We start from the raw sequence: 26287 nt of genomic DNA on the forward strand, positions 1-26287 counted from the left end.
GCGGGGCCAGGGCGCGCTCCCCGGCCGGCGGAGCGGGCAGCCCACGGGCTGCTCGGGGGCCCGCGGATGCGCTGGGACGGACGGTCAGCGCTTCGGGAGAGCCGGCCACCTCATCCGCAACCGCGGGGACAGCACCGGCCCGGCATCTCTGCGGGCGGTGAGCCGGGTCTCCCGCAGCCGGGGCGCGGGCGGAAACTGCGAGCTGCCCGGGGCTGTCCCCGGAGGACGCTCCGCGCCCGGCCCCCATCCCTGCCCGCAGGACCGCCCGCCCCGGGAGGGTTCCCAGCGCCCGGCCTCGCGCAGGACTGCGGACAGCGAGGACGCGGGGTCCGGCACGCAGCTCAGGTAGAGGGCTGCAGTCAGGAGGCGGGGTGGAGGCCTGCTCCCTCAAGCCTCACCAAAGTATCCGTGTACAGAGGGGCCCCTTCCCTGGACCTGCCGTGTGCCCACCTGATACCCCGTCCCCAAGGTAGGCGCTGGAGGCCTGGCCGCTCTGCCTCCCGGGAACGGAAGATGCTCTGCGCTGATCGCCCAGTGGAGCGCCCACCCTTCACCCTTCAGTCTCTCCGGGCTCAGGGCACCCGACGCCTTTCCACAACCCTCCCTCCAGCGGGTAAACTGTGCCTTTGACTGGCTCCTGGTGCTGAAGATATTATATGCAAAGAGTTCCTGGGCTCCTGAAGTCAAGGATGGGGGTGCAGACAGCTTCCTGGCGTCTGAGACCCCAGCCTCTCCTTGCTCAGCACCAACTCCAGGTGAGGTGGGGCCAACGGGGGCTGGAGCGGCGCTGTCCCCTCTCCTCGGGTGTGTGTCCCTTAGAGACTGTCTCCTCTCCCCGGGTGTGTGTCCCTTAGACCCTGCCCCCTCTCCCCCGGGTGTGCGTCCTTAGAGATGGCCCCAGAGCCACGCTCTCGGCCAGGGTGCAGACAGACCCCTCCATTGCTCAGTGCCTCCTGGCCAGGCCCCTCCCCCGGGGTCTGTATACACATCCTATGCCCACTGCCCACGTTGCTTGCATGTTACACTCCTGGGTAAAGCGCAGCGCTGCCTCCTGGCCTGTGTCCTGCCCACCTGCAGGGGTGGATGGCGGGCGGGGGGCGGTGACGGAGCTGTCATCCCAGCTGGATTTCGTGGAGGTGGGAACAGGGGCGTTGAGACGTCAAAGCAGGGGACGACTCCCAGATGCCATCGGCAGGCTTGGAACTCTGTTTACTCTCATTTCACGTGCATGTATTTTAGGGCTGTAGATTTACTCTCCTGATTTGCTTCCCATAGCGTCTTCCTGAGCACAGAATGACAATAATCGATGACGTTTATACATCACTTCTTTGGCTTTTCAAAGCCCGTTTAAGACCATTGGCATTTTCCTCACCCCGCCTGGGAGGCAGTTGGAACGGGCAGCAGTACCTTTTCCCCTGGGGAGACCCGGGCAAGAGACATAGCCGGGTGCTCGGACGGGAGAAACTTGCCCTCCCACCGCGGGGCGGGCGGCAGGAGTGGGCTGTTACTGTCACCCGAGGCGGGGTCCCCTGAGACCTGCGGTCATGGAATCCCTTCTCTGTCCTGCAGGCCGGCCCTGCGGCAGCAACAGAGGACCAGCCCGCTCCGTCTTAGGCCGTGTGGACAGAGACAGTGGACTCTGAGTCCTTGCCCCCCTTTTTGTCTTTTCTTTTTGTTTGGGTGTTTTCACGGGCCTCACTTATGATAAACGGGAAGAATCTTCATTAAAGTCCATATTTCTTCTACCTTGGCCCCCTCTCCCCGCCCCGAAAAAGAAGGGCTAAATACATGGAGAGAGATGCCGTGTTCATGAGCTCCTTGGGTGGTGCCAGTGGTAAAGAATCCTGTCAGTGCAGGAGAAATAAGAGACGAGGGTTCCATCCCTGGGTCGGGAAGATCCCCTGGAGGAGGGCATGGCAGCCCACTCCAGTATCCTTGCCTGGAGAATCCCATGGACAGAGGAGCCTGGCAGGCTACAGTCCATGGGGTCACACGGAGTCAGACACGACTTAGTGACGGGGCATGAGCATGCCATGTTTATAGATCAGAAACCTCTTACTGAAAAAAAAAAAGAAAGAAGGCTCTTATTGTTAAGATGTCAATTCTCCCCAAATTGATCTATAGATTTAAGGCAATCCTAACCAAAATCCCAGCAGGACTTTTTTTTTGGTAGCAACTGACAAGTTAATTTTAAATTTCATGTAGAAGTGCAAAGGACCTGAAATAGTCAGACACAACTGAGCGGCTGAAACAGCCAAAGCAACTTAAGAAAGACCAACGCTAGAAACTAATGCTATCTGATTTGAAGACTTCTTATACGGTTAAAATAATCTAGACAATGAAGTATTAGTGTAAAGATAGACAGACATACAGACCAGTGAAACTCAACAGAGTCTAGAAACAGACACACATCACACAGTCAGTTGAGTTTTTACAAGGGTGCCTAGGAAATTCAACCAAGAAATGAAAATGTTTTTTAACATCAAAACAAGTGATGTTGGAAATACTGGACAGCCAGTAACAAGAAACAAGTGACTGATACATGTAACAAGATAGATCAACCTCGAATGACTATGCTAAGTGAGAGAAGCTGAAAAAGAGCATATACTGTATCACCCCAAGTATATATAGATTCTAGAAAATGCAAACTAATTCAGAGTGACAGAGGAGTAGTGGCTACCAGGGGATGCGGAGGGGACGGTAGATCACCACGAGGCACAGGAAGGTTTGGAAATGATGGGAATGTTCATTATCTTTATTGTTCAGCTAGTTTCCTGGGTGCATACATGTGTCAAAACTCCTCAAACCGTCCACCTTAAATATGTGCATATTCCTATACGTCAATTATATCTCAGTAAGGTTGAGAAAGACAGAATCTACGGTTTAAAGCAAATGGCTCTCCGGTCACGCTCCTAGCCCTGAAGTGACGCCACACCCTTGGCTGGGTTTGTGCCGGAGTAAGCGCTCCTGGGAAGGTGCATCTTAGAGCCTCTTCCTGGAGAAGAGGCAGGAGGGAGGCAGGGTCCTGGCTGGGCTTCCAGCAGGGCCAGCGCTCTGAGTTTTCACCTGGGGAAGCTAAGGACCTGCAAAGGACCTGCGTCTCTGGAGAAGGGGGTGGTCGGTGGCCAAGAGAAGTCCCTCCTCTCATTCCCACTTGGTGGGAGCATAGGTTGGTCTGATGAGAGAAATATGTCTTCCCCTAAGGAAAGAGGTAGGTGGCTGACAGCAGCGGGAGCCTCAAGCTCCCTCCCCCACAGGCTGTTTTTAAATTGCCATTATTTACTCACCTACTCCCCAGGATGTATCAGAGCTCTGCCAGAAGTGGCCAGAGGAATGATCTCAATAAATTCACCGCCCTGGGGAGAGAATGAACTTTCGCTGATTTATTTCTCACCAAGGAGCCTAAAGCCTACAAAAGTCATTGGAACATTTATCTTCCGCTCTTTTCCAATATCCTTAACCCTCGGACTTTACTGGACATAATTCATCTTCCTCCGATAATTCAGAGGCTACATCAGGATCCTACAGGTGATATGGTGGGATTGTCAAAGTGGCAACATTAACATGAGATGGGCTTCAGTTTATCTCTGTGCTCCTCCGGTTTTAGTACCAGACTTATCTCATTGGAGAGAGGGGGCCGGGAAGGGGAGGCAACTCGTGACTCCAGCCCTCCATCAAAGCCGAGCAGTGAATAGCACCGTTCCCTGACTCCATCCCCCCAGGTCTACATGACGGCTTTGTTGTATGGCGTGTTTACAATGTTTAAACTCACTGCTCCTTAACTGGCCTTTAAGAACCAGAATGCTCTTCATGGGGGTAACACTTCAAGAACCAGAAGGAACGAACAAGTTTCTTAAGCCTTTCATGCTTAAGGTGAGGCCAGGCACCGGGAGAATCGAACCCTTCTTTAAGAGCCTGCACTGTGGTGCGGAGGCTCTGGGGTGTGGGTTCCTCCTGGTTGTCGTTGTTGGTGTTCGGTTGCTAAGTCATGTCCAATTCTGTGTGACGCCATGGGCTGCAGCACGCCAGGCTCCTCTGTCCTCCACTCTCTCCTGCAGTCTGCTCATCATGTCCATTGAGTCAGTGATGCTCTCTACCATCTCACCCTCTGTCACACCCTTCTCCTTCTGCCCTTAATCTTTCCCAACATTGGGGTCTTTTCCAATGAGTCAGCTCTTTGCATCAGGAGGCCAAAGTATTGGAGTTTCAGGTTCAGCATCAGTTCTTCCAAAGAATATTCGGGATTGATTTTCTTTAGGATGGACTGGTTGGATCTCCTTGCAGTCCAAGGGACTCTCAAGTGTCTTCTCCAACACCACAGTTCAAAAGCATCAATTCTTCAGTCCTCAGCTTTCTTTATAGTCCAACTCTCACATCTGTACATGACTACTGGAAAAACCACAGCTTTGACTAGACAGGCCTTTGTCAGCAAAGTGACGTCTCTGCTTCCAACTTCCTTGTGCTATTCTGCCCCCAGCTCAGCATTCCTCGGCCGTGCTGGCCTGCCTCGGGGCCTTGGTGCCTGCGGTGCTCTCCCTCTGGAATGCTCTTCATCACACAGTTGACTTCAGATCTCAGCTCCAGGATCGCGCACCCCAGCCGTCGGCCACTTAAAGAACAGCCTGGCCCTCTGCCCATCGGCACGCGATCATCTCATCTGCTTTATTCTCCTTAGAGCACTTGCCCCTATCTCAAATCACCTCCTTGTGGACTTGTCATCACAGAATGAAAGCTCCCTGAGACCCTGGACCTCACTGTTTCACCTGCTGTCTCTCCAGGGCCAAGCAGATGCCTGGACCACATTGGCTCCCGTGTGGTTTTGTCCTTCTAGAGTCCTCTGAGTCTTACTCCGTGTGACTGTCGGAACCAATCCTTTATGCCTTGCTGGACCTTGTCTCCAGCCCCATTGCTGCCTTCGGAACACCGCTGCCTGGACATGTTTCTTTCTGGCCTCCAAATCCCCTTCTGCTGCTTCAGGGCGTCGTTGGGAATCCCAGGGCCCTGGTCCCCAAGCATAACGCCGGTCGCCTGTGGAAGTCCATCTTGCAGACGCTGCTTGGGGCGCCCCGGGAGGCCCGCTGCAGTTAGCAGCATCCATTTGGGGACGCTCAGTGCTCCAAACCAGCTTCTCCAGGGTGATGCCATGCTGTGTCTTACGACAGAACACTACCCCCTGAGAAGCAATCTCTTACTAGTAGCCAAAGGGGTGGCACTTAGCTGGTGTGTGAATTTGTGTGAAAATCAGGAAGAGGCTCCCCTCTGGGCAGACATACCCCTGGATGCAGGGCGTGAAGTGCATGTAGGTTTGAGCTCTCCACTCGACTCCTCTGGTGCAGTGCACGCATCAACCAGCTGTACACAGCATCTCAGAGATACCAGGTCAAGCCCCATAGGCTCGACTTTTAGCTCCCTCCCTATACGCCTCCATTTTCTGCTATTTTATATGAACTCCCAGTCATCCACAGTATAGAGAATGGAGATCTGAAATTCAAAGATAACCCCTGAATCTTACTTTCATAAATCTCACTGTCTACCAGGCCCTCGCTATGTGCCAGGTGCTGGGCTAGACACTGAAGCACATCGTCACATGTTATCAACCATGTGACATTAGCATTTTGTAAAAAGAAAAAAATACAGAATTCAGTAGATATATGATCCCATTATAAAATTAAAATGAATTCTATACGTATGCCTGGAAAGGACAGTAGATAGTAGCCATATGGGGGAGCAGGATTTACAATGAGACTTCACAGCTGACATATTTCTGAATTGTCTAATATTTAAATTAGACAAAAAATAAGAAGCTTACTACTTTCGTAAACAGAAAACAATAATGCTATTTTGGAAAAAATAGCATGGACTAAAAAACTTTAAGTAAAAAGTGGAATTAATAGCTTTAAATTTCAGGTTCTTTTATCAGTTAAAAAATGTAAATGTAGGGGGACTGCCCTGGTGGCCCAGTGGCCCAGTACAGGGGGCCCAGGTTCGATCCCTGGTCAGGAAGCCAGATCCTGCATGCCACGACTAAGACCTGGAACAACCAAATAAGTAAATACGTTTTTAAAAAGGTAAATATAAATGAAATAAATTTTTAAGTTGCATGCACACCAGTGTTCACAGCAGCACTGTTTACAATTTCCAAGACACAGAAACAACCCAAGCGACCATCAACAGGCGACGGGCTTCCGACGTGGTGTAGATACAATATTAGTCATAAAAAGGAAGGAAATATTGCCATTTGCAGCAACACAGACGGACCTAGAGAATTTCACATCAGCTCAGTACGTCAGAGAAAGACAAATGTTATGTATCACTTATATAAATCTAAAGTATAAAAAAATACAAATGAATCTACAGGCAAAACAGGAGCACACTCACAGACATAGAAAAACTCATGGTTACCAAAGGGGAGAGGGAAGAGAGGAGGGGAAAGCTAGGAGTAATGGGGGAACAGACAGACCGCTGCGCACAGAGCAGATGAGCCGGAAGGGTTCTCTGTACAGCACAAGGGGCCGCACTCGGTGTCCTGTAAGAACCTATGATGGAAAATAACGTGAAAAAATATGTGCAAGCATCACTTTACCATATACCTAAAGCTGACGCAGTATTGTAAACCACTGACACTTCAGTTTAAAATTTTTAGTTTTACTTCCTGTTATGGGTGCTGGAAAGCAGGGAAATGACCCCAGATGACTTGGGTCAGAAGAGGAGATTCTGCCAAGTGTTGAATAATCCGGCCGGGAACACCACCCCACTCCACACGATGACAGCAAGTCCTCAGAGGCAGAACGATCCTGGCTTCATGCTAACAGTTAAACTGTTTGCCAGGCTAACAGTGAAATCAATCTCTAATTATAAGAAACTCCAGGCTTTTTAAACACACTATCGTGTGTAAGCAGCTCATTACCGTGTGTCAAGCCACTGGGTGGGAAATGAGTTCTGGCACTCGCAGTTCTAATGCGGGAAGCATGCAGCTGAGAATCAATTACACGGCTCACATTCTTACAGCTCATTTCTTTCCTCCATTTGCAGGAATAACTACACAGTTAATCGTTTACTTTGTTCCCATTGTGTCATTTTAAAAAGAGAAGAGGATGACTGCCCACAGTGCAGCAAAGTTGGGGGAAAAAGTCACCCTGTTGAGCGTATACCTTGTTACCAGCGGGAAAATGCAAGTGGAGTGAAGAAGCCAGTGACCCAGTGAAGCAGAGAGGAAAGCGAAGGCGGAGAAGGCAGAAGCTTGGCCATGTCTTTGTGTGTTTACTTTGGCTCTTTATAAATGAGCACAAACATAAAAAGAAGAAATACGAATCAGAGAAACTCACTCAGCTGCCCTGTGCCCTGTGGCTGATTAATCGGTCCTAGAAACCACCTCCCTGCCTGGTTTGCTGTTCTGTGCCTTTTGCTTTGTTCTTCTTTTCAATTCTCTTTCATTGTCTGTCTTAGTCTGAGAAATACACATAGAGCTACTCATAAAAGTAAACTTGTCATTTTAAAGATCTCCCTAGTGGTAGTCTTTTACATCCCAAAGTGAAAAGTGAAAGTGTTAGTTGCTCAGTCGTGTCTGACTCTGCTCTCCCATGGACTGTAGTCCATGGGTCTCCTCTGTCCATGCGATTCTCCAGCAACAACACTAGAGCCGGTTGCCGTGCCCTCCTCCAGGGGATCTTCCCAACCCAGTGACTGAACCCGCATCTCCTGCATTGCAGGCAGGTTCTTTACCATCTGAGCCAGCAGGGAAGCCCTCACTGTCCCAAGTGGTGTGTGAAAGCCCAGTGGGTCTGCAGTCACCCTCGGTTCAGCCTGGGACGAGGGGAGGGGAGGCTGGAGGGCCTTTCCTCTCTCCAGTCTCTCCCGAGTCCATCCTGGAACTTTCATTCAACACTATTCAGACATTGCGGATCACCTATCCCCCGATAAAAAATTTTTTAAATTAAAAAAACTCAGTATACCAAAAATGGTGAATTTTATGTATGTAATGTATACTTCCATAAACCTGATTTTTAAAAATCAGTGTATTTCACTGTATACAAATCATAACTCAATAAAGTTGACTCTTTTTTTAAAGGGGGAAAACCCCCACCTATTCTGGCTAGATTCTAAGGATGGAGGTGAAAGGGTCCCAGCCTCAAAAAGCTCAGAAAGCTTATCTGGAGAGACGGAGAGGAAGGGGTCATTTCATTACAGGATGCTACGTGCTATTTTCATTATAATGATGACCATCAGGACCAATTATTTTATTGTCAGTAAAACCTTAGGACAATTCAGGTCTTACTAACATTGAAAAAAAAAAAACCCACCTATAATCTATTAGTAAGTTTGTGTCTCTGCTCTAAGGGAGAGGCTCACATATGCTTTCTGTGGGGTCCTTGCTAGAGGGTTCTCCTTCTTCTGGGTTCAGGACTGACTTGGTGAGGAGTCTCTAGAGTCCGTGTTCCCAGCCGCCCCCTGCCCTTCAATCAGCAGCCACCCAGCTTCCTGTTCCTGCTTAGAAGTGGCCGGTTGCATGGGAACCACAAGAGCAGACGCAAAGCTCTGTGACGGGCAAACCGCCTGCGAAACAGATCAGGGGCTACCGCTCTGTTTTGCAGGAAAGGAGGAGCCATTCAGGTCAGAGACGCGGAGAGGACACACCCTCGGCCACTGACTTCCATGGCCTCCAGCCGTCGGCCTGGCCCCATCCCGTCCGCTCTCACCCACGCTCTGGCTACTGTTTGTGACCTTCATGCACCAGCCTCCCTCCTCAGTTCAGTTCGGTTCAGTCGCTCGGTCGTGTCCGACTCTTTGGGACCCCATGGATTAAAGATTTACTGAGCATGGCCCCGCCCATCAGAACAATACCCAGTTTCCCCTCAGTCTCTCCCATCAGGAAGCTTCCATAAGCCTCTTATCCTTCTCCATCAGGGGGCAGAGAGACTGAAAACCGCAATCACAGAAAACTAACCAATCCGATCACATGGACCACAGCCTTGTCTAACTCAGTGAAACGACGAGCCACGCCGTGTAGGGCCGCCCTCCTCTGTAACAGGTTTCAGTCTCCCGGTACCACCTGGCTTGTCGGTCCCTGCCACGGCTCTCCCGGCCCTGGCTCACTCAGACCAGGCGAGCATGTTCTGCAGGTGATGCTGGTGCCAGCCGCAGGGCTGCAGCACCTTGGGTGGGAAGGGATGGTTCCCTTCAGGCCAGGTGAGAGATGAATGCTGGATGCCTGTCCTTATCTCTTCTGGGGGAAGAAAGCGGCTTATCTGCATCCCCCACTGTCCCTTCTGCTAAGTCCTTTCAGGCACTTTGGGAAACCTGTTTAACACTTGTGAGCTTCCCATGCCCTAAATTCAATCAGAAATAAAAAACCTCAACACTTCGCTGTGCAGTGTGTGGGATCAGAGTCCTCCGACCAGGGATCAACCTGCTTTCCTGTAGGAAAAGCGTGGAGTTGTAACCCTGGGCTGCCAGGGAAGTTCCAAAGCCCCCTTGTTTTGAAGAGGCCATTTGCAAGATCTAGAGCCAAAAGGCAAGCCCGGTGCCCTCTGACCACCACCCCTTACCACGCCAGATGCTTCTCACACCCACCGTGACGCGGGAGCCACAACCTACTGAGACACCGCGGGCTGTCTTCTCCCCGGGGCCCGGCTGTGAGTCAGGAAAGTTGTCCCCCGAATGTTGATGAAGCCAGAAAAGTCTTCTGAGACCTGACACCAGGCAGTGGTCATCAAACAGAGCACAATGGAAACTCAACATTTTCATATTTTGAAAATCTGAAAACTCACGTCCGTCGCACCCGTAATCAGCCTGGAAACAGTGTGAGCCATCGGTGGGCCTCAGCACCTCCCTTCCCTTGGTTCTGGGTGAGATAAATGTTGACCACACACTGTGGCAGGTGAGACGGGCTCTGGGCGGCCAAGGAGATGCTGGTGGGCTGCACACTTCCCGTCTGTCTTTGCCAATAAGTTATCAAGCACATGGAGGGTTTTCCTTCATGAAACTCACTTTATCCTTATCTTTGTTTTCTCTTTGAATGAGTTGTGGCTGAAGGATCAGGCATAGATGTGTGTGTTTTTCTTAGAAGACCCGGGTCAGCGGCATGGAGGTGCAAGTCCCTCAGATGAGCCACTGGGTCCAACTGCTCTGTGATTTCACAATGTGAAATGTCAGGGATGCACAGATGACCTTTAAAGTAAGCTGGAGGGTAAACTGATAGTCCAGTGCTTAAGACTCCATGATTCCAATCCAGGAGGTATGGGTTCAATCCCTGGTCAGGGAACTAGGGTCCCACATGCTGCGTGGCCAGAACAATTTTTTTCAAAAAAAGAAAGCTGGCATGGTTACTTTTTAAAATTATTTATTTATGTGTATTTGTCTGGCTGCATTGGGTCTCAGCTGTGGTATTCAAATGCTTAGTTGTGGCATGTGGGATCTAGCTCCCTGACCAGGAATTGAACCTGGGCCCCCTGCATTGGAAGTGTGAAGTCTTAGCCACTGGACCACCAGGCAAGCCCCTGGCATACTTCAGTAAGCCTTGCAGCCAGGGCAGAAACTCTCAGATCAGCCTTGTGCATGATTCATCAGCCACCTTGAGCCCCACAAGCAGCTTAGTGGGGTAGTCTGTCACCTGGAAGAGAGTTTTTTCCTCATAGGTTGCTGTATTCTTTGATTTGTGTTTAATAACATGTTGTTTACAATGACATTTCATATGTGTTACTGTATGGGGCTTCCCTTGTAGCTCTGTCGGTAAAGAATATGCCTGCAATGCAGGAGAACCAGGTTCGATTCCTGAGTCAGGAGGATCCCCTGGAGGAGGGAATGGCAGCCCACTCCAGTATTCCTGCCTGGAGAATCCCATAGACCGAGGAGCTTGGCGGGCTACAGTCCAAGGGGTCGGAAGAGTCGGACACGACTGAGTGACTAGACCCCCACCACGTGTTGTTCCTAATGACCCCTGTTCATTGTAGAAGATTCAGAACAGGCAGAAAAGCAGAGAAAAGCAGTTAAAACCCCTTCACAGCCCCGCTGTCCAGAAAAAGAGGTTACTACCGCTCTCCACAGTTCAGGCTTCCCGTCAGCCAAATGGGACAAAAACAGCACAAGAGCAGGAGCTCCAGCGAGCTTACAGTGTAAAGAACTCGGTGAAGACGAGCGACAGCTCACGAAGCCCAGGTGCATAATGGTACAGCACCTGCCTGCTGGTGCGGGAGACCACCGGGTCCGGTCCCTGGGTTGGGAGAAGGAAATGGCAACCCACTCCAGTATTCCTGCCTGGAAATTCCAAGGACAGAGGGGTCTGTTGGGCTACAGTCCATGGGGTCACGAAGAAGTCAGACAGGACTGAGCAACTGAGCACGTACCATGCTTTATTGATAATATCTTGATATATTTCCTCCAGTCTTTGTGTGTGTGTCTGTGTCTACAAACATCAACATTTCACAAACTTTGGATCTTATGGAGGAGTTTAATTTTTCTTAAAGTTCCTTCCCACTTTAGCTGGGTTGTACCTAATCTTCCAAGGCTATGTTCTAAAAACTATCAGAGGAAGAAAGATGGAGGGTCTAAAACTAAGAAGTGTCAGCTCTGTGTATAAGGAATAGTGCTCATTCCCACCACTTGGACAGGAACTTGCAGATGTTTTTCCAGAGGCAATAATGTGCTTTCTCCTAATCATAATGGTCAAATCTAGCCTCCTATCTTATCAACTGCATAGGTTTTACAAGAAAGCTGTCTGCCAGCAATCCTACTCCTGGGCATATACAGGAGAAAATCTAATGATACATGCACCCCAGTGTTCACTGCAGCAGTATATACAACAGCCAGAACATGGAGGCGAGCGACGTGTCCATCAACAGAGGAATGGATAAAGGACTGGTGGTACATATGTATGCGGGAATATTATTCCGCCATTAAAAGGAATGAAGCAGCGCCAACTGCAGAGACTTGGCGATTGTAATACAGATTGAAGTAAGCCAGAAAGAGAAAAACAAGTATCGTGTAATATCGCTTAGGTGTAGAATCTAGAAAAATGATACCAATGGACTTATCTGCAAAGCAGAAATAGAAACACAGACATAAAGAACAAATGTATGGACACAAAGCGGGGGGTGGAATGAACTGGGAGACAGGGATTGACATATATATACACTACTAGGTATAAAATAGATAACTAATGAGAACCTACTGTGTAGCACAGGAAACTCTACTCAATGCTCTGTGGTGACCTAAATAGGAAGGAAATCCAAAGAGGAGATGCATATATACCTATAGCTGATTCATCTTGCTGTCTTTTACATCAGAAATTAATACAACATTGTAAAGCAACTATACGCCAATACATTTTTTTTAAATGAAGACAGTCTGGAATGAAGGCTCAATTTGCAATCACAGAAAAGGAGGCGATGCTAAGCAACCTGCACAGAGATTAGACTGGCCACCTGGGCCTCATCAGTGGGAAGACGGCATCAGTCAAGCTCATCATACGCAACTGCGGATACAAACGTGTCTCACGTGGGGTCATTTTGCTCGAGAGTCTTCTTTGATGCTGGTGCTGAAGGATGCTTGATGGAAGGGCCTAGCCCTTGGCCCATGATTTCAGCCACAGCAGCAGAACTGGACATACGTAACTGGTGCCAGAGAGGAGTGAGGCCCTGGATTTATATGGTGGAAATTACCCGCTCTCTTCTTTCTAGACATAAGCATGCTTGTGCTGAGGCGGTAACAGCCCGCCTTACAAAACTCTGGAAAGTGCTCTAGAGGAGGTTTTCCTGGGACAGTGAGGGCCCAAGAGAGGGTGCAGGGAGTCTGCCTGGAGACACAGGAACCCTTTCGAAAGAGGAAGTGTTGAGCTGAGTCCTGAAGGAGCAGCCAGAGCTTTCAGGCAGACAAATGGGGAGAGAGGAACCCGGTACCCCCATGAGTGGACTTGGAACTCAATCTGCCTGGTTTCAATCCTGCCCTGCCACTTGCTAGCGCTTATAATCTTGGTCAAGTTCCCTAACTGTTCTGGGCCTGCTTTATTATTATGAGGTTTTTTTTTTCATGTGGACCATTAAGAAAAAGGATTTATTGAATTTGTTACGATATTGGTCGTGGTATATGTTTTAGTTTTTTGGCCACGAGGCATGTGGGATCTCATTTCCCTGAGCAGGAATCAAACCCTCATACCCTGCACGGTGAGGCAAAGTCTTACCCACTGGACCACCAGGGACGTCCCTGTTTTTGTTTTAGGGAAGACTTTAACAAATCAGTTTTATCGAGATACAACTCACACACCATAATACGCCACCATTTAAAGAGTACAGTTCACTTACAATGCAAGACATTCACAGAATTGTCCATTCCCTGCACACCCAATTTTGGAACACTTTCATCATTCTAGAAAGAACCCCCATACACACTAGCAGTCATTCCGCATTGCCCTCCAATCCCCTTAGCTCCCAGCCACCACTAACCTACTTTCTGCCTCCATTTATCTGCCTTTTCTGGACATTTCAGAAAACTCACACAATACGTGGTCTTCTGTGACTGGCTTCTTTCCTTAGCATAATGTTTTACGCTAAGGTCTATGACTGTTTCCTCCTGTATCAAAGAAGAGTAATAATTGAACCTGCCTTGAATTGAGACGTCCTGAAGTTTAAAAGAGAAGTTGCCTAGTGTCCGGCGCAGAGGAAGCCCTCAGTGCTGACGTCTCTTTGCAGAGCCAGACAAGGGATCGGCTTACACACCCGCCAGGTCTAGAACGATTCCGTCATCCCCGGGCGCAGGCAACAACGAGGAGCCACTGCGCGTGCGCACTGCTGTCCACAGTTCAAAATGGCTCCCGGAAGGCACAGGTGAACGCCATTTTGGCGGTGAACGCTTCAGAGGGGCGGCAGCTGGGATGATTGGAAGAGCATCCTCTTGGGCGCCATGCGAATTCAGTTGGGAAAGAGCTTTGCAAACGGTGAACTAACGTAAAAATGGCAACTGTTACTTTTTCCATAAAACTTGTCCCAAAGGAAAGAGGACGCAGAATGCTGCGTGCCCTGCCGCGTGCGTGGCGCGGTGTGCGTGTCACTTCCTGTGACCCTCCACAGCCCTGCGAGGCGCCGGGGACTGATTACTGAGGCTGAGGACACGGCAAGCATCTGGGCCCGTTCTCACACCAGCGTGGACTAGAGGAGCGAAAATTCAAGCTCAAGCCTGGTGGGTGGAGGCGGATACTCTTTCTTCCACCTTAGGCTTTGCCATCTTGTGAGGGAGTTAATGCTTTAATGTCCTGGCAGTTTCCTCTTATTTATTTCCAGTGTCCTTCTCTATCTTCTTCCAGTTCCGGCAGGCGATACGTCAGTCCAAGATCGTCTTCTCACAATATCGTGAGATTTCAACCACATCGCTCCTGAGTCTTCATCTTCTCCGAAAGAGGTAGCTTGTGGTTAAACAACACTGTACGCTTGATGGGAGAACAAATATAAATTTGACTGTGTTCATTTCTATGGAGAGGCTCTTCAGGTGGCACTGCTGAGCGTGTGAGGTCCCTCCAGTTTTTATGGCCACTTGAACCTAAATGACCAAGCCACCCAACTCCCCCGACACTGGTAAATGACGTTCTTTTAAAGTTTTATGAATTGTTCGCTATTTACTTCGCTTTACTTCACTATCTACTTTCCCAGGAAAACCGATTAGAGTTCATTCTTTTGCTTAAGCTCAACGAAACACAGTCAGTGAAGATCTCTTTTTAAAAAGTATAGAACACAGTAGGCAAGACATGAAAGCAACCAGTGTCCATCAAAAGATGAATGGAAAAAGAAGACGAAGTGTGTGTGCATGTGTGTTCGTTATATATACACACACACACACACATATGTGTGTGTATATATATATATATACATATATGTGTGTGTGTGTGTGTACACACATTGCTGTGTGCTAAGTTGCTTCAGTAGTATTCAGCTCTTTGTAGCCCTATGGACCATAGCCTGCCAGGCTCCTCTGTCCATGGGGTTTTCCAGGCAAGAATACTGAAGTGGGTTGCCGTGCCCTCCTCCAGGGGATCTTCCTGACCAGGGACTGAGCCCATGCCTCTCGTGTCTCCTGCACTGGCGGGCGGGTTCTTTAGCATTAGCACCGCCTGGGAGGCCCGTACTTCTCAGCATAAAAGAAGGATGAAAAAATGCCGTTTACAGCAACATGGGTGCACCCGGAGAATATTAGACTTAGCGAAGTGAGTCAGACAAAGGCAAAGTGTTAGGTGATACCAGTCACATGCGGAATCTAAAAAATAATACAAAGGATCTATATACACAACGGAAGCAGACTCTCATGCACAGAGAACAAACTTACAGATATCAAAAAAAGAAAGGGAGGGGAAAATTAGGAGTTTGGGATTAAGAGATACACACTACTAATACAAAAAAGATGAGCAACAGGAACAGCATTCAGTGCCTCACAGTAACCAGTAGTGGAAAAACATCTGAAAAAATGTATATGTATAGCTGAATCACTTTGCTGTAGACTTGAAACTAACACAATATTGTAAACCAACTACACTTCAATTTTTGAAAAGTGTAAAGCATACTAGTCTCCGTGTATGAATCCTGTCCCTTTCCTACAGGGTCAGTCACATTGAACATAGAGAAAGAACATGAGTAAAACTAAGGATGATGAAAACATGGCTCAGTGGAACGTTCCCATGCTGTCGGGAGAAAATAAAAGGAGCCGGCTGCACAGGGAAACCGCTGGGCCTTGCCTTACAACAGGTGGCTCCCCAGCTCCCGGCCGTCCCACCCCTCGGTGCTGCTCCCAGGACACTGGCTCCCCAAGCCCGGCCCCAGACCACCAGCGGCAGCACCGCCTCGAACTTACGACACAGGCAGAACCTCCGGTGCTGCCCCAGCCCACTGAATCAGAAACTCTGGGCACGGGGCCCAGCAGTCCACGTTGTAACAAGCCCTCCAGAGAATTCTGACGCACACTCATGTCTGAGAACCACTACACTAGTGAAGGTTCATATAAGGCTGCCCAGGAGACGTCACCAAGAATGTTTTCTGGGCCACTGATCGTAATGGCACAAAAGCTGGGAAAAACTCAAATGCCCCAAGTCAGAAGAATGGAGACGTAAACTGGAATATTCATATGACAGGATACTATGAAGACACCAAAATAAGTGAACTACAGTTAAAGGTTCCACGCAATATACATGAATCTTAGGAACATAGTATGGCGGCCTAGGAGAAGGTTGCAGTTGACTACATTCACATCATCCATCTCTTGTCAACCTCAAAGTCGAAAATGAAACAGTATATTGCTCATGGCTATACGCATATGTGATGCAAGCATAACTTTTTAACAGCTGGGGGGCTGATAACCACATACTTTGGGGTAATGGTCACTTCTTAGGGAGGGGAGGTGGGGACAGAGGGGGAGATGCAATGCTGTCGGTAACACTCCCAGTTCTTAGAGCAGGGCGTGGTTCATAGGTGTCCACCTGATTAGAATGATTTGTAAGTTATATTTGTGTTACACACATTCTTCTGTGTATATTAAACATTAAGTTCAAGCACGAGTTCGAGCTGGGCTCCCAGAGGCCCATGGGATCCATGGGATCGCAAAGAGTTGGACACAACTGATCATTACTACTACTCTTGCTATAACTTGTTTCTCTTACTACCAGTTGATCTTCCCTGGAACCGGAAGTAAACTGCCGCTTGGAGAATTGTCACTCTTTCTCTTAATAAATTAGTTTCATTTGAAGATGGAGAACTTAACCACCTCTCAGAGTCCTGAAATGTTTGCACCACCGAGTTCATCACTTAAGATGAGAGACACAACTCCTGTTCCTGCTCTGATGGATCAGAGGGCAAAGCACCCACTTTATGTCCATGCACAGATGGATTTTCTGCCTCCCTCCCTGTCCTCATGTGGAAAGCTCTTCTAAGTGGCACAAGTTCGAGCTGGGCTCCCAGAGCCCCAGGGTCAAAGCAGGTTTGCCTTCAACCCAGGCAAGTACCAAAGCTCCATCTGTTTTCCATGATACATATTTTTCCTTATTTCCCAAAAGTATACTCAAAATGGTCACAGAATGTACTTTGTTAGATGAAACATACTTTTGGAACATCTAATAGCTTTAATAAACTATGATGAGTGAGTTTTATGTGAAGCAGAGAAAGTAGTGTACAAAAAAAAAAAGTATGGTGAGTGCTTTTACTTTTAAACCGCCTGCAGAATAAATGCCCCTTTCCCCTAACAGCTTACGGGCCGTGCCCAGATCCATATGCAGAGCGCTCCCTTCCCCTTCGCGAAATGTAGAAAGGGTCTTCTTACTCTACAGGACATACGTGGTTTGGTGAAAGAAACATTTGTAAGGTACATATAGTGTTTTTTTCACTTAAAAAAAATTAAGTTTGGAGACTTCCCTGGCGGTCCAGTGGCTAAGACTCTGTACTTCCACTGCAGGGGACATGGGTTCAATCCCTGCTGAGGGATCTACCCCACATGCCATGTGGGGTGGTCAGTAAAAAATAATAATAATTAAGTTTTATTTTAGAATAGTTTTAGACTCACAAAAAAATTGCTAAAAAAAGTACAGAGAGCTTCCTGTGCCCAACACCCAGTTTCCCCTACTATTAACAGTTCCTGTGAGTATGGTATGTTTGTTACCGGTACTAAGCGATTGTTGTTGCTATGTAGTCACTAAACAACACTTTACAACCCCACAGACGGTAGCCCGCCAGGCTCCTCCGTCCATGGGGATTTCCAGGCAAGACTACTGGAGTGGATTGCCCTTTTCTTCTCCAGGGGATCTTCCCAACCCAGGGATCCAACCTGCGTCTCCTGCATTGGCAGGCAGGTTCTTTACTGCTCAGCCACCACAGAAGCCAAATACAGAACAATATGAGTATGCTATATTTGTTACCACTAATAACCAATGTTGATGCATTATTATCAAGCCCCTTCTTTATTCAGACTGCCTTTGTTTTTATCTCATGTCTTTTTTATCATTACAGGATTCCATCTAATATACCATATTTAGCCATCATGTCTTGGTAGAGGGCACTGGTCTGTGACACTTGCTCAGACAGAAAATTTTGGGTGACCTTGAGAGTCTTGAGGTTTTGGTCAGGTGTTTTGTAGATCGTCCCTTAATTGGAACTTGTCTGATGCTTTCTCATGGGGGGGTGTGTGTGTGTGTGTATTATTCGCTCAGTTGTAACAAACTTTTTTTGACTGTGGCCACCAGGCTCCTCTGTCCGTGAGATTCTCCAGGCAAGAATGCTGGAGTGGGCTGCCATGCCCTCCTCCAGCTTCTCATGGTGAGACTGAGGTGATCTGTCTAGTGTCACATCCTTGGGGAGGAAGACCACAGAAGGGAAGTGCTTAGCACATCACGTCAAGGAAACTCTTTATCCACGTGCCTTATCACAGATGACACGAAAGCCTTGATCACTGGCTGGGGGGTCTGACAGGCTTCTCCACCACGAAGTTACCCCGTCTGCACCCAGGCTTCTCCACCCAGCGCTCGTGGGGGAGGTCACTGCACACGCGCGAGGGCGGGAGGGGCTCCACTCACATCCCTGAGGCCGCAGCATCTCTGTAAGTCATCTGACCTCCACGGGAGGCTTGTCTCCACTCGAGAGGCTGAATCATTCCCTTACGGTAGTATAGACTCGTGGATAGTTACTTTCTACCTGGCTTATGGTCCGACACCATTTTATTTTATTCCTCAAATTGTCCCAGCTCTTTCAGTTGGCTCCTGTGTCCCTCTGACACACTCCCATCATTGTGGGATTTTCATCATCTTCATTTTTGAGCATTTCCTTACTTAAAGCATATGATTTTACTAAAGCTTTCATCCTAAAATTAAGAAAATTTGTGAGCTGAGGGTAGGAGAGGACAGATACTCCTTTGAAATCTGAGGAGCTACTCTTACATTATTTTCTTTCTATAAAGTCTGCCCTTTCTAGACGATCAGCCCTGACATCTGTTCCTATATGTTAGCCACAGAAATTTCCCCTTTCCATCCATCTGAGGTACCTGGGTTTTCATTCTCGTTTTATGGGAAACTTCCACCAAAACAGTGCAGAACTGGGACTGCCCTGGCAGTACAAATGCTAAGACTCTCTGCTCTTGCTGCCGAGGGCCAGGTCCAATTCTGGTCAAGGAACTACGATCCCACAAGCCGTGTGGTCAAAAAAAATTTTTTTAAGTGCAGAATTTGGGAAGAGTGCCCAGGATGGCAGAGTAGGAAGACCCTGAGCTTATTTCCTCCCATGGAAATACCCAAATTACAGCCACTTACTTGGCAACTGTTAACGCTGCTGCTGCTAACACTGGTGGTAACCAGCTCTTTATGACCCCGTGGACTGTAGCCCGCCAGGCTCCTCTGTCCGTGGGATTCTCCAGGCAAGGATGCTGGAGTGGGTTGCCATTTCCTCCTCCAGGGGATCTCTCAGACCCAGGGATCAGACCTGTGGCTCCTGCATTGCAGGCAGGTTCTTTACCACTGAGCCACGGGGAAGCCCCGATTGTCAATGGGAATGACCCAAAGACTGTAAGAAGAGAGCTTCTAAAACTAAAGAAGGAACCGGAATGAATCGGGTAGGAAGGGTGGGGGTGCAGTGCGGTCATGACCCACACCCCCGGGTGAGCAGCCCACGAACAGGATAATTACACATGTAGACGTTTGCTCCAGGGCTTTGAGGGCCAGCGAGCCTACTCCTGGGAGAGGCAGAGGGCTGAAGGAATAGTTGTTGAGTCGCTCAGTCGTGTCCAGCTCTTCGCTACCCCATGGATTTTAGCCCGCCAGGCTCCCTTATCCAAGGGATTCTCTAGGCAAGAATACCGGGTGGGTTGCCATTTCCTCTTCCAGGGGATCTTCCTGATCCAGCGAGTGAACCTGAGTCTCCCGCATTGGCAGGCGGATTGTTTACCTCTGAGCCACCACGGAAGCCCTAGAGGAAACAGACTCCATACTTCAAGGGCACGTACAAAGCCTTACACACTATGAGACTCAGACCAGAAAAGTAATTTGAAAGGAGCCTGAGCCAGACTCATTGGCTACTCTTGAAGGGCCTCAGGGACAGGCAGGAGGTGACTGCGACTGATGCCAGGGTCCTGGACGACGGTGGCAGCCGTTCGGCAAGCCTGAGGTGCTGCGTCCCATGACAGCAGGGAGGATGTGCTGCTGTCTGGGTTTCCAGTCTCAGGTATGTTAGTCTTGTCCTCTGCTGTAACAAGTTACCACAGGTCAGTGGCTCAGAGCAGCACAAATCCGTCATCTCAGATTCGGAGGTCAGAAGTCTGACTTCACCAAGCTAAAAATGAGACCTGGCCTCCATGATGACCTAGAAGGGGGACGGGATGGGGGAGGGAGGCTTGGGACTGACTTGCATTGTCGTGGCATAAACCAACACGACACTGTACAGCAATTATCCTCCCATTAAATAATAACAATAAACAAGCCTGCAGTTCCTTACCTCTTTCTGGAGCTTCCCCCTAGCTTGTCCAGCTTTTGTTGGAATTCAGTGACCTGAGGTTACAGAGCTGGGCGCCCATCTCCCGGCGGGCTGAGAGCAGTCCCCGGGCGAGTGTCCCCTCTTCCTATCGTCAGTGGCAGAAGGGGTGGATGGAGTCCCTCTCATGCTTTGAATCTCTTCTGCTCTATTTGGTCACCTTTCTCTGACGTTTGCCAGGAAAGGTTCTCTGTTTTTAAGTGCTCTGATTACACAGAGCCCGTGCAGATAACCCAGAATAATCTCCCTATTCGAGGTTCCAGGGAGCAGGGCGTGAACATCTTTGGGGGGCGTTACTCAGCTACTCTCATCAGCATAGTGGCTGGTGTGTCAGAGAACAACTGTCTCCTTTAATGAATGAAAGAGAAAGCTGAGCGTGCACTCGGAACTGAGCTCTGATACTTTGTCAGTTAGAAGGTAGTCTGTGTCGTATAAAGCTAGGTGTTGGCGGGACAGAAAGGACAGCTTTAGGAAGATGAAAACAGCTTCTGTCTGGCATTTCAGTTCAACAAGGCTCCCAGTCTTGGGAGCACATTCAAATCACTAGGAGCTTTTAGGAAACACCTTTGCCAGATGCTCCACAGATCAGTTAAGGGAGACTATCCGGGGGTGGGAAGAAGGGAGCGCGGCTATTTGTTAAATAACCTCCCCAGGTGATGTGGAAGCCCTGCTGAGGTGGAGAAGCACTGGCTCGGAATTATCCAGATTTCAGATTCTGTGACCCTCTGTGATGGGCTGAGCCGCACCCCCCACCCCAATGCATATGTTGAAATCCTCACCCCCAGTATTTCAGCAGGTGGGAAGAGTTGGAGACAGGAAAAATAGGAACTTAGTAACTTAGTAAGGAAATTAAGCTAAAACAAGGTCAAAATGAAGCTAATTAAGTGAAGCTAAGGGTAGGGCCCTAATCTAGAATGCCTGGTGTCCTAATAGAAGATGCGGACACAGCAGACACAGTGAGGGAAGAGAGTGTGCGGATGTGGGGGAACACAGCCGTCCACAGGCTTCCAGCAAAGAGATCTCGGAAGAAACCAACCCTGCCAACACCTTGACTCTGGACGTCAAGCCTCCAGAAGTGTAAGAAAATAAATTTCTCTTCTTTAAGCTACCAAGTCTGAGGCGCTCTGTTAGGGCAGCCCAAGGAGGGCAATATATCCTTTGGAGCACTTAGTGCCTCTCAGTTCAGTTCAGTTGTTGTTCAGTCGTGTCCGACTCTTTGAGACCCCATGGACGGCAGCACACCAGGCCTCCCTGTCCATCATCATCTCCCAGAGTTCACTCAAACTCATGTCCATTGAGTCGGTGATGCCATCCAACCATCTCAGCCTCTGTCGTCCCCTTCTCCTTCCGCCTTCAATCTTTCCCAGCATCAGGGTATTTTCCAATGAGTCAGCTCTTTGCATCAGGTGGTCAAACTATTGGAGTTTCAGCTTCAGCATCAGCCCTTCCAAGAACACCCAGGACTGATTTCCTTTAGGATGGACTGGTTGGCTCTCCTTGCAGTTCAAGGGACTCTCAAGAGTCTTCTCCAACACCACAGTTCAAAAGCATCAATTCTTCGGTGCTCAGCTTTCTTTATAGTCCAACTCTCACATCCATACATGACCACTGGAAAAACCATAGCCTTGACTAGACGGACCTTTGTTGGCAAAGTAATGTCTCTGCTTTTGAATATGCTATCTAGGTTGGTCATAACTTTTCTTCCAAGGAGTAAGCGTCCTTTAATTTCATGGCTTCAGTCACCATCTGTAGTGATTTTGGAGCCCAGAAAAATAAAGTCTGACACTGTTTCTACTGTTTCCCCATCTCTTTGCCATGAAGTGATGGGACCAGATGCCATGATCTTAATTTTCTGTATGTTAATCTTTAAGCCAACTTTTTCACTCTCTTCTTTCACTTTCATCAAGAGGCGCTTTAGTTCTTCTTTGCTTTCTGCCATAAGGTGTCATCTGCATATCTGAAGTTATTGATATTTCTCCTGGCAATCTTGATTCCAGCTCGTGCTTCATCCAGCCCGGCATTTGGCATGACTTACTCCTGTGGCTCAGCTGGTAAAGAATCAGCCTATGATGCAGGAGACCTGGGTTTGAACCCTGGGTTGGAAGATCCCCTGCAGAAGGGAAAGGCTACCCACTCTAGTATTCTGGCCTGGAGAATTCTATGGACTAGCAGACACGACTAAGCGACTTTCACTTACACTTTTCACTTTCACTCTGCATATAAGTTAAATAAGCAGGGTGACAATATACAACTTTGACCTACTCTGTTCCCGATTTGGAACCAGTTTGTTGTTCCATGTCTGGTTCTAACTGTTGCTTCCTGACCTGCATACAGATTTCTCAGGAGGCAGGTCAGGTGGTCTGGTATTCGCATCTCTTTCAGAATTTTCCACAGTTTGTTGTGATCCACACAGTCAAAGGCTTAGGCATAGTCAATAAAGCAGATGTTTTTCTGGAACTCTCTTGCTTTTTCCATGATCCAGCGGATGTTGGCAATTTGATCTCTGGTTCCTCTGCCTTTTCTAAAACCAGCTTGAACATCTGGACGTTCACGGTTCACATATTGCTGAAGTCTGGCTTGGAGAATGTTGAGCATTACTTTACTAGCATGTGAGATGAGTGCAATTGTGCGGTAGTTTGAACATTCTTTGGTATTGCCTTTCTTTGGGGTTGGAATGAAAACTGACCTTTTCCAGTCCTGTGGCCACCGCTGAGTTTTCCAGATTTGCTGGCATGTTGAGTGCAGCACTCTACAGCATCACAGCATCAATAGCACCTCTGATCTCCCTTAACGAGTACGGGCTCTTAGGCTGGGCCTGGCCTTCCCACTTGTTTCTCCTGAAGCTTCTCATGCTGTTGTGAGTACAGCAGCTCAGTAAGTCCAAACAGAGCATCCGCAAGCCAGGGCGGCTTGAGGTGCTGTCCCGTCTCCAGCGCTGCTCTGTGATTCTGGCGAAGTCATTCAGCACGTCCCCCTCTGTAAAATGCCGTCGCCTGTGACTGCTGGGAGAGCGTGCAGTGGAAAAACCCCTGCGAGGGGAAATCTACCAAACGGTGGCCCTCAGCTTTTTTGGCCCCAGGGACCACTAACCTGAAAGAGAATTTTTGCATGCCTGGGCGGGGGGGATGGTTTCAGGATGATTCGTGCGTATTACACTTAGTGAGCACTTACTTTCTCATCTAATGCTACCGCTGATCTGACAGGAGGGACCGATCCGTGGCCTGGAGGTTGGGGACCCCTGGCCTAGGATCCCTCCTCAGCCTGCCTGGCTTTGGATTCGGTGGAGGGTCTGTTGGGTATGCACTGAAAGAACAGAATGTCATGGGGCAAATCCACGCACACTTTGTCTTCTATCAGCTCAGAGGCGACTTTAAAAATTAATTCTAATGGTGTTCTCCCCCAGTGACAGCCTTTTTATTTCACTATTTACTGAATGCCTTGGGACAACAGGTGAACATCATATTCTAAATAAGACTCAACATTTTCACATAGGATCTTTAAAATATACACAGATACAGCCCTTTTGGCAAGTAAGGTCCAATTATGGGTGAAAAGCCATTAAAATATTCATATCCTATTATCCACAAATTTCACTTCTGTTACTTCTGAGGGACAGATGCTAAATACAGAAAGAGCTTTGCTAGTACTCACAGGATTGTAAGTAGTGAAAACCCAGCAACAATCTAAATGTCCAGTGAAAGAGGGTAAATCAGAAAATGGTACATGCTCCACCACAGACTGTTTGTGAAGCTATCGAAACGATGAAAGATAGACGTATTATGGTGTTTACTTAAGAAAAAGATGCAGAATATCTAAAGTTTAAAATGCATAAACACAACATTTTTTGTTGTGAGTATAGTGAATCAACTACACTTATTAAAATTTTTTTAAAAAAGGAAAAATGCATAGAGCTAAGGTTAAAAGGAAATCTAATGATAAAGGCAGAAACTTAGCTGGTGGGGCTATGTGTAATCTCCTCCTTCCTTCTGCTTCTCTGGAGTTTCCGACTTTTTCTCTGACGAGAATAGACTACATTTATCAAGGGGGGAAACTGAAATAGAGATCGTATAAACAGTCAGCAACAAGCAGCAGCGCCAGGACCACGCGAACCGTTTTGCTGGAGACTCAGCCGCCTCACTGCAGCGCACGGAGCCGAGCGCCGCCCAGCTCACTCCGCGGCTCTGCTCTGACCCTCCCGGCCCTCGCTTTCCTGGCGTGGGTGCAAAACAGCCCAAGGAAGCCGCGGAGCTTAGAGAGGGGCGAGCGAGGGAGCGCCAAGGGCCGCTTCAGCAGCTTCATCCCGTTCACAAAACTCTCCTTAATAAGTTAACAGAGAGCTGCCGAGCAGAGTCCGTTTCCATAAGCCTGTAGTTGGGCTGAGGCGCCGCGTGACCCTTAGGCTCCGCGGGTGCTCCCCAGTGGCCCGGCCTCTGCGGGGAGCCACACAGCCCCCCACGCAGTTAAGCCGAGATCCCGGCGCGGACTCTGCCTCCGCTGCCCTCTCCTCACAGCAGCCCCTCAACCCTGTTGCTGAAGAACTCCGAATGCCTCCCCATCCGTCTACTTCTCCATGTGGCTGACGCCACCACCCCCTCTCCCTTGAACAACTCGAAGCCAGACACTGCTTCCCTTCTAAATTCATCCTCTCCTCCTTCCACAGTAATGTGTTAGCGTATCAGTCGCTCAGTCATGTCCGACTCTTTGTGATCCCGCAGACTGTAGCCCGCCAGGCTCCTCTGTCCATGGAATTCTCCAGGCAAGAGTACTGGAGTGGGTTGCCATGCCCTTCTCCAGAGGATCTTTCTGACCTAGGGATTGAACTTGGGTCTCCTGCATTGCAGGCAGATTCTTTACTGTCTGAGATAGAGTGTCAGTTGCTCAGTCATGTCTGACTCCTTGCAACCCCATGGACTGTAGCCCACCAGGCTCCTCTGTCCATGGGATTTCCCAGGCAAGAATACTGGAGTGGGTTGCCATTTCTTCCTCCAGGGGATCTTCTAGACCCAGGGATCAAACCTGAGTCTCTTGTGTCCCCTGCGTTGACCGGCAGATTCTCTACCGCTGTGGCACCTGGGCAATCCATGGATTTGATCAATTATGTACTTCCAGTAATTGAAAGATAACTCACTCAGTAAAAAATTAAAAACATTTTTAAGTCTTATGATTATAGGAAATTCAAAACATTAACTCCCAGGTCAAGCCAGTATGAGCTGAAAAGGGAGACGGGCTCATAGCCCAGACCGAGGGAAAGCAGTCTTCCACTCTGGGCCACTGGACCCCGTCCCTAAACTTGTACAAAGACTCTTTTTCAGCTCTGCTCTCATCTCAGTCTTTGCATGTTGGCCTATTTTGAGATAGTTCTAATGTTTCTGCCTATCTTCTGAGCAAAGGGTATTAGCAGCTGTGTTCAAGGATGTTTCCAAAACTGCTCTGAGGCATGGAGCAGATTTGCTTGCATTCTAGGATTTAGCAACGGTGCCTGAGGTATGACACAAAACTCATAAGAAAAAATTAGGTATATTGAAGTCTACCAGAATTTAAAACTTTGGTGCATCAGAGGACATTATCAAAGGACAACATGCAAAGTAGGAGAAAATATTTACAAATAATATATATGATAAGTGCCTAGTGATTAGGGTCCTATATCTAGAATATCTTTATTTTCTTGGGTTCCAAAATCACTGCAGACAGTGACTGCAGTCATGAAATTAAAAGACGCTTCCTCCTTGGAAGAAAAGCTATGATAAACCTAGACAGTAAAGCAGAGACATCACTTTGCTGACAAAGATCTGTATAGTCAAAGCTATGGTTTT

At 48.5% G+C, this 26287-nt stretch overlaps 1 protein-coding gene and 2 long non-coding RNA genes across 3 annotated transcripts in view; 2 read left to right on the plus strand and 1 right to left on the minus strand.

Moving 5' to 3' along the window:
• KCNK13 (potassium two pore domain channel subfamily K member 13) overlaps positions 1-26287 on the minus strand; it is a 109589-nt gene that overhangs the window by 36564 nt on the left and 46738 nt on the right. The window lies entirely within an intron of this gene.
• On the plus strand, positions 619-7501 carry LOC147363855 (uncharacterized). Its single transcript, XR_015133855.1, has 2 exons — positions 619-755; positions 7033-7501. It is a non-coding gene; the product is annotated as an uncharacterized LOC147363855 (long non-coding RNA).
• Positions 14029-17122, plus strand: LOC147363856 (uncharacterized). Its single transcript, XR_015133854.1, has 3 exons — positions 14029-14169; positions 14294-14561; positions 15578-17122. It is a non-coding gene; the product is annotated as an uncharacterized LOC147363856 (long non-coding RNA).

The sequence above is a fragment of the Bos grunniens genome, chromosome 10 (genome assembly GCF_055505025.1).
Source record: "Bos grunniens cultivar Pamir isolate PY7600 chromosome 10, Bosgru_T2T1.0, whole genome shotgun sequence".
NCBI classification, from domain to species: domain Eukaryota; kingdom Metazoa; phylum Chordata; class Mammalia; order Artiodactyla; family Bovidae; genus Bos; species Bos grunniens.